This window comes from Trachypithecus francoisi, unplaced genomic scaffold (assembly GCF_009764315.1).
Source record: "Trachypithecus francoisi isolate TF-2019V2 unplaced genomic scaffold, Tfra_2.0 Lachesis_group0, whole genome shotgun sequence".
Taxonomy (NCBI): Eukaryota; Metazoa; Chordata; class Mammalia; order Primates; family Cercopithecidae; genus Trachypithecus; species Trachypithecus francoisi.
Window position 1 is genome coordinate 122,646,793 of NW_022681453.1, and position 16,697 is coordinate 122,663,489.

General features: G+C 34.4%; 1 protein-coding gene and 1 long non-coding RNA gene across 4 annotated transcripts in view; one reads left to right on the forward strand and one right to left on the reverse strand.

The window, feature by feature from the left end:
- The window catches only part of NAALADL2 (N-acetylated alpha-linked acidic dipeptidase like 2), a 967,958-nt gene that overhangs the window by 936,330 nt on the left and 14,931 nt on the right, over window positions 1-16,697 (forward strand). The window lies entirely within an intron of this gene.
- Window positions 326-4,414, reverse strand: LOC117083750. Its single transcript, XR_004437199.1, has 3 exons — window positions 4,352-4,414; window positions 3,031-3,237; window positions 326-1,107 (listed from the first exon to the last, which is right to left on the reverse strand). It is a non-coding gene; the product is annotated as an uncharacterized LOC117083750 (long non-coding RNA).

The window sequence follows — 16,697 nt, forward strand, 5'->3', positions numbered from 1 at the left end:
TTTTTCCAACATTAGTTAAATCAGACTCATGATACTCATCAGAGACACCAGCGCAAGTGGACTAAAGTCCTTCCTTACAAGTCTGGGGTCCAGTTACACAGGGTTCCATCTCTGATCTCAGAGACATCAGTTATAGCTAAGCAGTGGCCCCTATTCAGAGGCCTGAGTTTCAACTTCACAGGATGCTTCCTTTGATCTTCTAAGCTTTAATATTTCCAAATATTTCCATTCTCCAACCCTAGGAATAGTAGATCCTTCCTGCTGTTGTAACCTAACCTCTGTGACATTTTAGTGTTTCTTCTGCAACACTTTAGTGTTTCCCGTGCCTTAGAATCTAAAATATATATAAAATAAATTCAACAATAACTGCCAAAAAGGTGAAGAAACAGTTACAGAGAAATCGAGGAGTAAAAGGATTTGTGTTATTGTTTTCTTCAGCTGGGGTAGGATTTAGGCAGGCATCATGATAACAGGTAGATGGTACTTAAACAGGATCTTATAATTAGTAGACTCCAGTCTTCAAGAGATGCTAAGGAGAAAGTGGAAGGGTATTTCTCAAGAAAACCTTACTGAAAGGTATCACAGTTGTTATGTTTCTCAAAATCCACTTAAATAATATTTAACTTTCTCTTGTTGATTGAAGGTCAAGTTATATATTCTTTTATAATACAATAAAGTCCTCAAAGAGAGTCATTTGCCTCTATGACAAAATAACTACAGATAGTCTGCTACTGAAAACTAGAAAAGTGAATTAATACTTTAGTGTTTTGTTATTTTTCTTTTCATTTCTGTATTGTTATTGGTTACTTCTAATTGATGTCATTGTGTCTAGCTGCTAGAACCTGCTGGTGATTGCTTCAGTTATTCAGTATTATTCCAACTCTTTTAAGGGACAGTCTGTTGGACTTTGTGAGTTATTTGCCCTTCCAAGGGCAAATAATTTTAATTTGATTGCAGTTATTTTAATTTGATTGCAGTGTTCAGGAAGCATGACCTCAGAATAAGTAGGAATGTTACTGTCCATAAATAAAGTCATCTTGATTGTAGCTCTCTTTCTGGTATAGGAGAGTATAATTTTAACTTTTCATGTAATTCAGGGGTATTCATCTTAAAGTGATAATCAGAAAAATGTTTGCTGAGAGATCTTTGAGACCTAAATGTGTTTAGCTTAACAGGACAATATCTAAAGTTCTCTAAAATGAACACATGTTATAAGATCATAGAAAAAAAAAAAAGGACAATAAACACTAGCTATTTGCTACTGATTGAAAAGCAATGAATTAACATAAGTGAATTCTGCCAGTAAGGTTGACTGAATTTGAGACCATAAAGCCAACTATATATCCACTCTTCCCCCATATAACATATGTGGTTTATTGTGTCCACATAGTCTCTTTTCAGAGATTGAAAATTATACTATGTATGAACTCTTGATGACTGAAACACAATTGGAGCTTGAAGGTCAAGGTAGCAAACTGTATCCTAAATTCCTATTTATTGATGATATGTGGAACAGTTAGTAGTACACTTTGTGCTGCTACAATTAAAGATCTGTCAATGTTTCTAATATACACTATTATTTTAGGATTCGATAACATGACCACTAATCTTTACTCTGAATTATATGATGAAAGGCCTCAGCAGTGGGAGGACATCTTCAAGTTCTTTTAACAAGATTATAAGATTTTTATTTGCTTTCCTTGGTATTAAAATTCTAAACAATAAGATTTATGGTAAGCTAGACATAGACAGGACCTCTATACAGGCAGCATGCAGCAAAAAATGTTTGGTTTATATAAATGTTAAGAAATAAACTGCTGGCCGGGCGCGGTGGCTCAAGCCTGTAATCCCAGCACTTTGGGAGGCCGAGACGGGCGGATCACGAGGTCAGGAGATCAAGACCACCCTGGCTAACACGGTGAAACCCCGTCTCCACTAAAAAAATACAAAAAACTAGCCGGGTGAGGTGGCGGGCGCCTGTAGTCCCAGCTACTGGGGAGGCTGAGGCAGGAGAATGGCGTGAACCCGGGAGGCGGAGCTTGCAGTGAGCTGAGATCCGGCCACTGCACTTCAGCCTGGGCCACCCAGCGAGACTCCGTCTCAAAAAAAAAAAAAAAAAAAAAAAGAAATAAGCTGCTGTTTCAGATTTCCATTTCATTACCTATATTCATTTTAAAAGAAAAGGTTAGGACAAAATTTTTTTAAATCCTTATTTTTAAAAAACGCCTGGCTTATTCCAGCAACTCCCTTATCAGATGTCTATAAAGAGTATACAGAGGCCGGGCGTGGTGGCTCAAGCCTGTAATCCCAGCACTTTGGGAGGCCGAGTCGGGCGGATCACAAGGTCAGGAGATCGACACCATCCTGGCGAACACGGTGAAACCCCGTCTCTACTAAAAAAAAAAAAAAAAAAAAAAAAAAAAAAAACTAGCCGGGTGAGGTGGCGGGCGCCTGTAGTCCCAGCTACTCCGGAGGCTGAGGCAGGAGAATGGCGTAAACCCGGGAGGCGGAGCTTGCAGTGAGCTGAGATCCGGCCACTGCACTCCAGCCTGGGCGACAGAGCGAGACTCCGTCTCAAAAAAAAAAAAAAAGAGTATACAGAGCCTAACAAAATAGTAAAGTAGATATAAGTAGTTATAAGCCTGACTCATTGGTTTGTTTTCAGGAAAAAATAATTCTGAATAAATTTTTAAGGAACTCAATTAGCTGTTTAGTTAAAAAATAGCCTGTGGTTGTGTAATCTGGACTTATTGATCTATGCTGTTCAATGTGGTAGCCACTAGCAATGTGTGGCTACTGATAATGTGAAATATAGTTAGTGAAAATTAAGATAAGTATAAAATATGTACTTGATTTTAAGACATACTACCACAAAATAAAAATGAAGTGAAAATGTAGCATTGATAATTTTTATATTGATTCATGTTGAAATTATAATATTCTGTAAATAAAATAAGACTACGTCACTTATTTCTTTTTTATTTAGTTTAATTTACTACTAGAAAATGTAAAATTACACATGCAACTTACATTATAGTTCCACTATACAGTGTTGCTATAGATGTTCCCAAATATCCAATATTTTTTCTTATACCCAATTGACTTGAATTGACTCAAGGTAGGATGTTGGGCTTATGATGTGTCTAAGATATGATCAGAAACTAGTAAGGCCTTTTTTTTTTTTTTAAAGAAATTCTCCATTACCCCAACTATGGTTGGTGATGTTGTTATAGGTGTCTATGATAGTGGATGGCAAATGTAGAAGCGGGAAGATATAAAAAGGAAAAGTAAATATGGGGAGTCCACAGGATTGAGTGTCTGAGACATTAAGTAAAACAAAACAAAACAAAACAAAATTCAAATTTAAAATATTTGTTGAATGTAAATTCGTTCATCTGTCATACTTAATATAGAAAATGAATATTTTCTTTATCTGTGAATAATATTATTTTCAGATGAAATTACTTGCAATAATAGCTGTTACTCAAAATTCACCTTATAGCTACTAAACTTCTGTAACTATAATCTGATTTCTCTAAAGCCCCATTAAAACAAACAAACAAACAAACAAAAACTCTGCTATTTGCTTCATTCATAAATCCTTTAATTCAGCAAACATTTATGTGCCTATCCTATTCTAGGCATTATGTTTGAAACTAGATGATCCAAAGGTAAAGTACTTTCTCTTTAAATTCTCATTAGATGTTTCCTTAGCATTCTTTTGCTAATTTGCAATGTCTGTTCGCCTGAATTCATCTAAGTCTGTAATCATGGATGAAATTGCTTTGGGCACCCCATCAGAAAGAATCACTGAAATCTAACCCCAATGTGTTATCACACACTACACAGATACCACAAGAGTCAATAGAGAAGCAATAATGTGTTAACATCACAGGAGTCCCAATGGGCTAGAAGAGTTGTAGCTGTGGTTAGCCAGGACACTACCACACTTGTAGTATCAGTGGACAATAGCAAGTAAATTATATTAATAGAATTGAGTCATAAAGTATTTTAACTGAGCCAGCACAGGAGCTTTCCGTCTTTTTCATCCCTTTATGTCTTACCGTGTGTATCTTTTTCTCTCTCACTTCTGTCTAAGAGTAAAAGTGATTTTTTCCAAAGCTAACTTGGTCACCTCTCTTCTTGCCTCCTTCTCCTACCTTATGGCCTTGCTCTATCAATTTTCAGAGCTCTTCTCACCTTCATTTCTACACATTATCAATCGTTCTGGTTGCTGCAGTGATTTCTGCCCTCTGATTTGAAAACATACTTCCAAGGCCTGTCTTAAAACAAATCAAACATTCTCCCCTCAACTCTTTCATATTACTGTACTCTCCTCCATTTGACATACCTCCCTAGTAGCCTGTTCGCTGCTTTCATCCTGTGTTGCTCATTCATTCTTTAAGCCTGTAACATTGGCTCTCCTTCCCCCATCCAACATTCTAATTCTCTTATTGTCCTTATATTACCAACAACTGCCATTCCGAAAACACAGTCTTGTTCTTCCCCTGTAGTCCTTATTTGTTTGGACCTCCCTGAGCAATTCTTTTATGGAAACCATCGGTTACCATTTTTAGTAAAGTGAATACTACTTAAAATCTGTCTTCAACTGCTTAATTTTATTTTAGCAGATTTCCCCTTTTATTTACCTGATGCATTCCCTTTACATTAAGAAGCAGTTATCCCAAAGTCTGCATCTCGAAGACGGGACTTTGATCCCAATTTTGCTTAATAAAAATTATTCAAGAAATTTTATAGAAAGTTTGTCAATGATTAAATCTCAATTCATGATTTTTTTCCCCTCTATCAAAAGGGGCAGGCATTCAACAGAGATACAGTGGATAAGAAGGGAACAGAGTCAGAGTTTACGAAGCACATATCTGAAGGTTATATTCTTTATTTTTATATTTTTGCTTTTGGAACAATGTCTTTGTTATGCTCAGACAATACCTGCTGGTTCAACCCTAAATTGCTACATTAAAAGAGACACAGATTTAAATGTTTAGGGTGGGTGGGTGAGTGCTTAATATCTGTAATAAACTAACTCCATTGTTACAAAACACTCTCAGGCAACTATCTCATACTATCTAACTTGACTTTGAAAGGGAACCAGTGTCATGGAGTAAGGAGGAAAATTTATTTGCTGTCTTCTTATTGATGAAACTGTGAATTTTTGTCAGTTTTGGGTTTGCTATACTCTGGCAAGTTGGAAAAGGTCTATTTTATTGTTTCCTTCAGAAGCTTTTTTTCTGTCATCCATGAGTTTCAAATTTAGCTCCTGTTGGAATATTGTTTTAAAATAAATCCAAAAGCAGTTAAAATATTGAAATTAAAACCCTTTCAATAATGTACTCTTCTAAATCTTGACTCTACTTGTCAAGGGCTGTGTGATGTTAAGCTAATCTCTCTGCATCCAGTTTCTTTCTCTATAAAATGGAAATAATAATAGTACCTATGACATTAAGTTGTTTTGAGGATTATATGCATTAACGTATGCAAAATGCTTGGAATATGGGTAAGCATATACTAAATGTTCAAGTATTAGTTATTACTTTTATCACTATTAATTTATGCAATCAAATGTATTTACTATCTACTGCTTAGAAACCTGGAGAAATACACAATGAACAAGAAACTCGTGTTCTTCAGTAGCTTTGCCAAGAAGAGACAAGTATCTGTCAGAGTTACAAGAGTGTGTGACTAGTGGTATGATAAAACCATCAGCCTCTGTGGTTGCACTCAGAATAAATCAACAAACTCTGCCTAGGGTTGTTGGCAAAACATGAGTAGTTGGACTCTGAACTGTGTTAAATTAGTGCTGTAGTTTATCCAGACCACAAAAGTCTTTCCTTTCATCAGAATCTCTGAGAGTCAGTAGCTGGATCTCCTCCGATACTCCAAGTCAGAAAATGTAGAACTTTTCCTCAGTAATTTACCATGATCCTTTAAAAATTACAAAGAATTTGCTTCTCTCAACCTAATGATGAACTTCAAGATACATTTTCTCTAATAGTTTAAAATACATTTAGCGTAATGTTTTTATATGCAGTCTGTGTGTCTGTGTGTATACCACTACTGTTGGCTGTCTGATTATTCTGACCGGCATATATCTTTTCAAATAATCTTTCTTCTTTGTGACTAACATATGTCTGGCTAGAAAACCAACACCTTCCTATCTAAAGCAATATAAAATTTAAAGTTATTTGGTGGGGCTGAATTACTAGGGATGTGGAGGAAGGGATTCATTCCCTGTGAAGCACAGTCCAGAGTGCCAGATAGATTTTTCCTGGTTTGGCCATAAGGATATATACAGAAAAAAAGTAGCACTAGGGAAGTAGAGTAGTTACAGGAAAAAAAGAATGTGTGGCATTTTCAATTAATTAATGGCATGGTCAAATATAAAAGGGTAGCTAGTTTATTTGTATAGACTCTTACAAGGCATGATATGTACTTGGCCTAGAAGTGACCTATAGAAGTGGTCTCTCTCTTGTTACTGGAAAGTTCCTTTTGGACAAACTCTTTCCTGGGCAGGAGATGTCATCTGATGGTCTCACAGCTCTGTGTTACTAAGGCCAAAGTCAGTTGAGAATTACGGGGCTGTGGGCTTATGCGCCCATGGAAGCCAAATGCAAACATATCAAATAATAGCATAAGTAACATATATAAAGCTTTTTATTGTATATGCCAGGCACTGTGCTAAGCACTTTACATGTTTCAGTTCATGTAATTATTATAAAAACTCTAAGTTGTTAGGACTAATATTTTCCGTTTTACAGGTGAGGAAGAAGAGTTTCAGAGTTAAGTAACTTTAATGTGCTCCAGATCATGGAGAGAGAGAATGGTGGTGATGGGGCAGGAAGCTTGTCTTGTAGGGGTAAGGGAGGCAAAATTTATTCTCTACCCTCCTAGAGCTTCTTGTTGAGTCTAAGAGTTAAACTTACCTAAGGCAGATTAACAGGAGAAAAGCATACAAATTTTATTTAGTAATTTTTACACGTACATGAGAGCCATCCCACACACACACACACAAATGAAGACTCAAAGAAATGAAGTTGAATGCTTATATACTAGGCTGAACAAAGAATAGTAAATTGTGGAAAAGCGGCAAGACAGAGGAGTGTGGGCTAGGGCAGTTAATTGTGGAAAAATGACTAGGAAGATAAGATTGGCTGGTTAGTTCAACAGGATTTATTTGTGTAGATTTTTGTCAGTCTCCACTTCCCTAGTGATAAGCATCTCTTTCACATAGGAATTTAATCTCCTGCTTTCAGGAAGCAAAAGGAAGTTCAGAGTGCCCTTCTTACATCTGCTGTTTTTCAAATGTTTTTTACTCTAAATAACAAATAGGACAAAACAGCATGTTTGGGGGCAGTGTGTTTTGATCTCTTACATGGGAAACAGCATGAACTGTACACTTAGATGAACATAATTTTGATACTGACCACTTAGTATTTTCTTCTTATTTTTCCCTCTCTCTGTTATTGATATTACTTTTTAGATGTAATTCACTTTTTTCCAAAATGTTTACTTCTTTAAAGTGTTCTTCCTACCTCAATAGGGCAAAAATAATGATGTATTTTTTATAGCATTAAGCATATAAAGGCATGATATGTACTTGGCCTAGAAGTGACTTTATGAACTTTGTTCAGTTACTAGAAAGTAACTTCTTTCTAAGCCCTGTTAGGTATTCAGGTGAACCTCATACTATGCATTCAAGTAGGATAATTAGTGATATGAGTAGTATTTCTGTAAATAAATTTTTATTTTGACAAAGCAAATATGATGCAAATTAAGATTTGGGAACATAATGGGAATATAATGAAAATTAAGGTTTCTTGAAATGAAAAGAAGAATATGGTAATTTGAGAATATCAAGACAGGCTGCTGTGGAAATTTTCAACAACCTGTAAGTAATACAAGGTTTTCTATCTTCAATTTCATGTCTATAAACTATATTATCAGCCCTTTGGTCTCTTAGAACAGAAATATGTTTGTTTAGTGTGGAATGTCTTTTATTCTTATTGATTTTTATTACTATAACATGTAGTATTTCATAGTATAATTAGCAGCTTACTGTTCAGTTATATGATTGGGGAAGGCAAAACACTTAGAATTTGTCCTCATAGTCTAGTGTAGGACTGATTAAACACAACATACTACACACACACATGCACACACACACACAAACAGTATGTGTATACATATCACATATACAAATGTACATATACATGTATTTTTACATAAAATATATACATATATACACACATATCTCAAAAATGTACATAAAAATAGCAAATACTAAAGTAACAAGAATGGAAAAGAAATGGTTCCAAAATACCGTCAGACAAGATTTTTAGCTGAACGGACACTTTATGTGTGAATAAAACCACAGGACGGCAAAGCTGGTATGGTTTATCCTCAAAGCCTTTATTTATTCACAGCTGTTCAATAGTAGCAATAACGATTGTTATCACTGTACCTCATCTCCATTTGGAAAGTGAAAAGCAATTTTCAAATTCCATTAAAAAAGATAAAGCAAAGTTTACCTTGCTACATGGAGTTGAATAGAGACATTCAATGAAGCCATTTTTTTAAAACTGTAACATGTCAAAATTTTAAGAATAGACATCATTGGAAATGCTTTGTGATAAATATATCAATATCACAATTATTTGCTGTACTTTAAGGATTAAAATATCATTGTTTTTGTACCTTCCTTGCTATATGTTCCTTGCCTTTGGGCTCAACTCTTTAATAGCCTTATTTTCAAAAAGTACATGAGAGATTAGTGGTGAAGCTAATTACCTATTACAAGTATCCAGCATATATTTTTCTGAAGAGCATTTTTTTTTTTTACTTTGAAATGTGTAATTTCAATTTGTAGTCAACACTTATTTTTAAGAGATTAAATATCTGAGAACTCAGTTAAAAATGAAACCGTAAATAAAGTTGAATAGGCACTTGTTGGAAATTTATATCCTCCTACTTTCAAGTTATTTCTCAAATTGACAAATGTTTTTAAAAACGATTCTTATTGTTTTTAATGGGATTTTGATGAGTGTGTCTAACATAATACAAAAAGGCAAACCTATGTTATAAAACCACGTGCTGAATAACAATGTTTCAGTCAAATATGAGCCACATATACTACAGTGGTCTCATGAGATTATAATGGAGCTGAAAATCTCCTATTATTGCCTGGTAACATAAAGAACAATGCACGACTCATGTGTTTGTAGTGATGATGGTGTAAACAAACTTACTGCTGCCAGTCATATAAACATATAGCACATATGATTAAGTACAGTACATGATACTTGGTGATAATAATAAAGGACTTCAACCCTAGATGATGTAGTTACTATATGATACTTTGAATTGTTATTTTAGAGTATGCTCCTACTTATAAAAAAAAGTTAACTGTAAAGCGGCCTCAGGAAGGTCCTTCAGGAGGTATTCCAGAAGGCATTGTTATCATAGGAGATGACAGCTCCAAGTGTGTCTCTGAAGACCTTCCAGTGGAACAAGATGCAGAGGTGGAAGACAGCGATATTGATGATATTGATTCTGTGTAGGCCTGGGCTAATGTGTTTGTATCTTCATTGTCAGCAAAAAAGTTTAAAAGTTAAAAAAATTAACATAGAGTTTTAGAACAAAGATATTTAAAAATAAAATATTTTTCAGCAGTAAAGTGTGCGTTTTAAGCTGTGTTATTACAAGAGTCCAAAAGTTTTAAAAATTACAAAGTTCATAAAGTGAAATAGTTACAACAAGCTAAAGCTAATTTAATACTGAAGAAATAAAACTATTTTAAAAATAAATTTAGTATAGCCTAAGTGTACAGTGTTTATAAAGTCTACAGTAGTAATGTCCTAGGGCTTCACATTCCTTTACCACTCACTGACTCAGAGAAACTTCCAGTCCTTCAAGCTGCATTCATGGTAAGTGCCTTATACAGGTGTACAGTTCTTTTACTTTTTTTTTTTTTGAGACAAGGTCTCACTTTGTCACCTAGGCAGGCGTGCAAGTGGTATGATCTGGGCTAACTGCATCCTTGACTTCCCAAGTTCAAGTGATCCTCCAAACTCAACCCCCAAGTAGCTGAGACTACAGGTGTGTGCCACTATACTCAGCTAATTTTTATATATTTTGTAAAGATGAGGTTTGTCATGTTGTCTAGACTGGTTTGGAACTCCTGAGCTCAAGCGATCCACCCACCTCAGCCTCCCAAAGTGCTAGGATTATAGGCATGAGCCACTGTGCCAGGTCATTTTTTAGTCTTTTATAGTGTACTTCTAGTGTGCCTTTTCTATGTTTAGATGTGTTTATGTATGCAAATATTTATCATTGTGTTATAATTGTATTCTGTACACTACAGGTTTGTACTGTACAGGTTTGTAGCCAATGAGCAATAAGCTATACCATGTAGCGTAGATGTGCAGTAGGCTATACCATCTATGTTTGTGTAAGTACATGCTATCACATGTTTGCACAATAATGAAATAATATAATGATGCATTTATCAGAGCATATCCCTGTAGTTAAGTAATATATGACTGTAGTTTAATTTTAAGCTATAGCCATTAGTACTCGTAGTCATGGCTAGATGGTCATATAAGTAAGTATATTTCTTAGAAAACAATATTGAAATCTTACTCAAATAATTATATGAAGGCAAAGAATTATCAAACATAATCATTTATGAAAAATAAAACTATATAAACTTACATAACAGGCTGCGATATCCACTAAAATTTTTATTAGCATATCATGGTATTTTTACAAGGTAGATTTTACATGATATTTTTGCAAATTATCTCCAACATCTCTAAATTATCTCTTTCTGAGGTAGGGAAGATAAAATATTCAAAATGATTCAAAATTTAATTTATATTTCAAGGTCTTCATGAACAAGAAAAATAGGTGGAATTCCTTAACTTCAGAGTTTCTTTTGTTTTATTGTAAGTATATTAGCCAAATATGCAGAAGACCATAACTCTGAAACTGTTCAATCACTCCCATTTAAATTAACTCAAAACTCAGCAATCCCTTTGGAACTAAGATTGTTTTTGTAATTCTTTCATATCCCACATAGCAGTTGGTGCCTAATAAATACTTGATGAATGAGCTCTCAAGGTAATTATTTTTCCTTAATTTCTGTCAACTTCTACTGTAAAATTCTTTCTAAATTTTCTTAGATATGATGAGAGTTTCTATGATTTTATTTGTATTAAAATGTAGACTCTTTTGGATATGTCTTCTCTGTGTTAAAAGTATTAAAATTCTGTCATCTAACCATCACATATGACTTAATCATCCTAATGTATTTTATACAATTGAGGAATTATCTCACAGACTACCTGACATTTACATAATTTCAACTGAGAACATACTCTACTACTTTAGGTCTTGGCTTTTGTATGGCTCAGAATTCACTGAGTAATGTTGTTTTCAGGATATTGGATTAACATGCCTGCCAGAACATTCATTAAGCATGGAACAAAATGTCAAGGTGACTTGTATCAAGATGTCTAGTACAAAGAACCCATTACTTTTATTCTTCTCTATTTAGGGTCATGGTTCCAAAGGGTACAGTTAAGAACTGCATGCATTATTTTCTGCGTATATTAAATATTAGGTTTCCAGAAAAAAAGGTGGATATAGATTAATAGAACTGAGCCCGCAAAATAAAGTCAATTACTTTAAAAACTAGTATGTACTTCAGATAGTGACACACATCTTACAAAAAGAGCTAAACATCCATGAAACTCAGCATTATTAATAAAAAATACAAATGCATTTTGTTTTCCTTAAGTGTAATTTAATAAATTAATAATGGATTGAGCAGTTGTTTAAACACACAGTGACCACAGAGTCTAGAGCATCTAGTAAATAGGAAATGTAACAATTATTTAGTTGTCTCAGATTTCATAAACAGGAAAAGCAAGGGATTTAGAATACAAAATTTCAAAAGACTTACTAGGATTGGCTAACTTAATTACTAACACCAAATAATTATGACTTTTTCTCTTCATTTTGATAACTTGGTTTATACATGCATTGATTACTTCAACAATCCTATGCATTACTATCAAGAAAATAGGCTAGATAATCTTCAGTGAAGCAGGGTCTGTGAACAGGAGTCTGAGTAATGACAGACGTTTTTCTTTGGGTCCACAAACAGCCCCAGATCCATTTTTCATCTAGTACTTCAAGTCACTACCACCAGTTCATGAGAGTTGGAACTCAAGATGTTACCTATGTGCCTTCTCAGTTTTTAGGAATAGAGTTTTGACTAAATACCGCCTGAAGAATAAACATCCTTTTATGTGACACAAGCAGAACCAATAGATGTTTAGATGCTTGAAAAAGCATTTTATTTTAACTGAAACACTCATTATGAATCTTTTGGTATAAGACAAAGAACTTTTCTTTGAGTATTGTTCTGGGAGTTGGAATTCTAGATTTACTTTCTTGTTTAAACAACACATATGATGCATCGTCTAACATTCCTAGTTTCAGTTTCTTCACCTCAGAGCAAGAAATAGGTATTTGCAATGCAGATTTTGTTCTACCTTGTCAATATACTCCTTTCCTCTCCTCCTCTCCTTATTAATAATCTTTTCAGTTATGTCTCCACATATAATTGAATAAAATTTTCAAATTTCATCAATTAATCTATGTAAGTCTGTCCAAAACATTCAGGTTCATTTTCAAAAAGATAACTCTTTCCTTCACACTTTAACTATCACTATTTACATAATGTTAATTAAATCGTATAATTTTGTGTATAATTACACATGTCACCAGAAGAAACTAGTTGGGGAAAAAAAAAAAAAAAAAGACAAGACGTCTTTGTATATGTAAAACTCACTGGGGGAATTGTTGAGTTTATGTGGGTGTCATGCATTAGGTTTATGTTAGGGAGCTGGGAAAAAAATACAGACTCAAAGCATCTCAGATCCATTGCATCTGAATCTCTTAAGCACCTTTAAAAGTTTTGCACATTAAATTGGTAATGATCCCTAGAACATTATAGAATACTTGCTAATATTTAATATGAGGAGAAAATGTGCTATATGGCAGGGCAGCAAACTAGAGAATAATTCTAAAAGAATCCTATGGAAATATACTTTTCTATTAGCAGTGTAGAGGATATTGCTCTTCTAAAATTTATTTTTGAGTGCCTGGTATCAAACTTTGTTTTCTATATGGGGGGAGTCCCCTGTGAGCTTAGCTGGAAGCAGGGCATATGTCTCTCCACAGAAGGTGAATCAGAGTTCAAATATTTGTATTTAAGCTAGGGTAAAGGCACGTGCCCTAAGCTTAGCCAACTGGATGACCCCTCCCAGGACTTTACATCTGAAAGAAGAGAAACCAAGACATTGGCACAGTTCAACATTATTCGCTCTTGTTGTGGACAACCTCTGTCAGTGGCAGAGCAGAAGTAGAGGCAGCAAGATTATCATGACAGAGGAGTGTTCCCAATGCAAAGGTGGCAGTGGGGGTGTCTCAAACATTGATGTCCTAAACTGACTATTTCTATAATGGGATCTTGGCAGTATTCTTATACTTAGTTTCCCTTGGTTACTGACTGGTTCTCAATGTCTTCTATTATTTCTGTCAACTATTACATATAGTAAATAGTATATAAAATATATATCTAGTATATTTTCTCAACAAATTAATTTTATTCTTAAATTGGACATGTTAATCTCTGTCGGATATAACCACATGCACTCCTATTTTGTGCTGGGTACCTGAGGACAGCACAAAGGACCCACTTCAACCCTCTAACACTCACAGTTGACAGTGTGGATGAATTTACTTTTAGAATTCCCAAAGCAAAAAAAAAACAACAACTGATATTTCTACTATTTACTCACAACTTGGAAATTCTTTTCACAATTCACTTTAACATAATCACTAAAAATGCCTGTCTAGTACTTGCATTAAAAGAAAAACTGAATGATACTTTGAAATAAGATTGTTTTACTTTTTAAAAGTTGTATAATACGTTGTTTTTGTGTCCATTTGTTTACAAATTAAAACCACAGCATTTTCATTTCCTTGTGCCAGCAAAAGTTGTTAAAAATAGTGACACACCAATAAACTGTGAGATTTACTCAGCTAAGAAAAAGTACCAAAGTGCTCCTTTAAAACATTAATTTTTGACACATTTTCAAAGTGAATATTTGTTGTGTTATCTTCTGTAACAATTCTTAAAAATAAGAAATGTGATGTTTCTAGTTTTTGTAATTTACATTAAATCATTCTTTCGTTAAATACCTCAACATTCATAGTTTCAATAGGTCAATTGCTGCATTTTGTACTTACTTTTCATTCTAGCTAAAATTAAGCAAACATTACAATGTTCTGTTGATTTTGAAGTGTTCAAATCATCTTGAATACTTGCTATTCAAGAGAAACCATGTATTTTTGACCCCAAGGCAATCATTTTCAAATGTCAACTAAATGAATTATCTAAACTCTTTAGGTCAAAGAAAATTATATCTATAATTATAAAAGAAAATACATGTTTTTCATAACTGTAGTAAGTAATCAATAAGTTTAGTATATCTGGATACATTTGATTGAAAAGAACACAAAGTCTTACTTGCATTGGCTTAACTCACATAATTGAAAATCAAGAGGAAATGCAGATGTTAGGCTGGATTGATGCAGTATTGCAATCACGTCATCAAGGAGTAAGTTTCTTTCAGTCTCTCAGCTCTACCTTCTGTAGTATAAGCTCATCTTAAGACTGATTTCCTCCTGGTGGGGTAAAAGAAGTTGTGGCATTTATAGATTTCATATCCATAACCCATACTTTTCAAAAGGAAAAAGTGGATTAGCTTTTGCTGGTTCTTTCAGAAATCCAAGGAACTACTGCTTTTAGAATTCTGCAGGAAACTTCTTCTCAAATGTACTTGACAACATTTGGTCACATACCTATTTCTGAAATAATCTGTTTGGTTAAAGAATTGTCTTATGCTTAATTAGGACTGTGTTACCTGAATCAACATTATGACAATTGAGATCAGATAACCCAAGTTAAATTCATACCGTGAGGAACTGCCTCTGGAGATTTTCTCCTAAACCATAAAGCACACAGTGAGCACTGCATAGAATATTTGTAGACTTTGTACTACATGACAATGGACAGTGTATGACATAGAGAGGCAAGATAAAATTTATAACAAGACAGCATTTTCTTTTTTTTTTTTGAGACGAAGTCTCTCTTTGTCATCCAGGCTGGAGAGCAGTGGCATGATCTTGGCTCACTGCAAGCTCTACCTCCCATGTTCATGTCATTCTCCTGCCTCAGCCTCCCGAGTAGCTGGGACTACAGGCGCCCGCCACCACGCCTGGCTAATTTTTTTTTTTTGTATATTTAGCAGCGACGGGGTTACACCTTGTTAGTCAGAATGGTCTTAATCTCCTGACCTCATGATCTGCCCACTTCAGCCTCCCAAAGTGCTGGGATTACAGGCATGAGTCACCATACCTGGCCCAAAGCAGCATTTTCTAACAGTTGAATATAAATATAGAATAAAGTGAAGAATTTTATAAAACATAAAATTAAATAACCTCATACCATATAGTATTTATTAAAAGCATTATAGAAACAATAAGTTCAAAATAATATTTTGATTTATTCATCACATGTTTGGCTTCCAACCTAGACTGTAAACTTCTAGTTTCTATCCCTAAGCAACTAACACAGTGACTTACTCATATTAGATATTTAATGAAAGCTGTTCAGTAGAATAAGCAGAAAAAAATCAATACTGGCTGAATTACTCACTTTGTTCAAATAGATGCAGCTTAAATGACAAACTTTTGGCTTTAGACTGAACTTCCAAACAAATAGTCCACATCCTTCTCATTATTAAAATCAGAAAATAAATGAAAAAAAATAAAGCTGAATTACCTATTTTGTTTGGTTTTGTGACCTGAGCATTACTGTTTGCCAGAGGTAATGGAGGTAACTAAAGAACAATGGAAAAAGGACAATGCAAATATTTAGGGTGTAGATGAAAGGAAATGCATCTTTATATTAATTGTCAAAAGCCTGTAGGGTATTCAAATAAAATTGTCTTTGGAGGGTGACAGGTTCTACCTACTGAGTGAAAGCTGAAATACTAGGAGATAATGAGTTCCAAATAAGAAAGAAAAGTTATCTAAATATTGAGTTTGAGTTCATACATACAGTTAGAGATAAGATGAAAGAAAATAGCTGCAATGAAATATAAATAAAAACAAGAAACCAATTAAATGAGTGTGAAAAAAAGAGTAGTCAACCATATCACTCTCTTCTCCAAATTCTGAAAGGCACTAAGGATTGTGTTAACTTTATCTGATTTTAGTCTTCTTTTTGAATTAGTAGAAGGTTTTTTAATGCAAAAATTTAAGTTTTCTTTATTGTTAAGCTATCAAGCATCGTATAGTGGAATGGGAGTCTTACTTGAATATCCTAAAAGATAACTTCTTACTCAGGAAACTTCTCTTGAAAAACAATGTAGTTGGCCGGGCGCGGTGGCTCAAGCCTGTAATCCCAGCACTTTGGGAGGCCGAGACGGGCGGATCACGAGGTCAGGAGATCGAGACCATCCTGGCTAACACGGTGAAACCCCGTCTCTACTAAAAAAAATACAAAAAATCAGCCGGGCGAGATGGCAGGCGCCTGTAGTCCC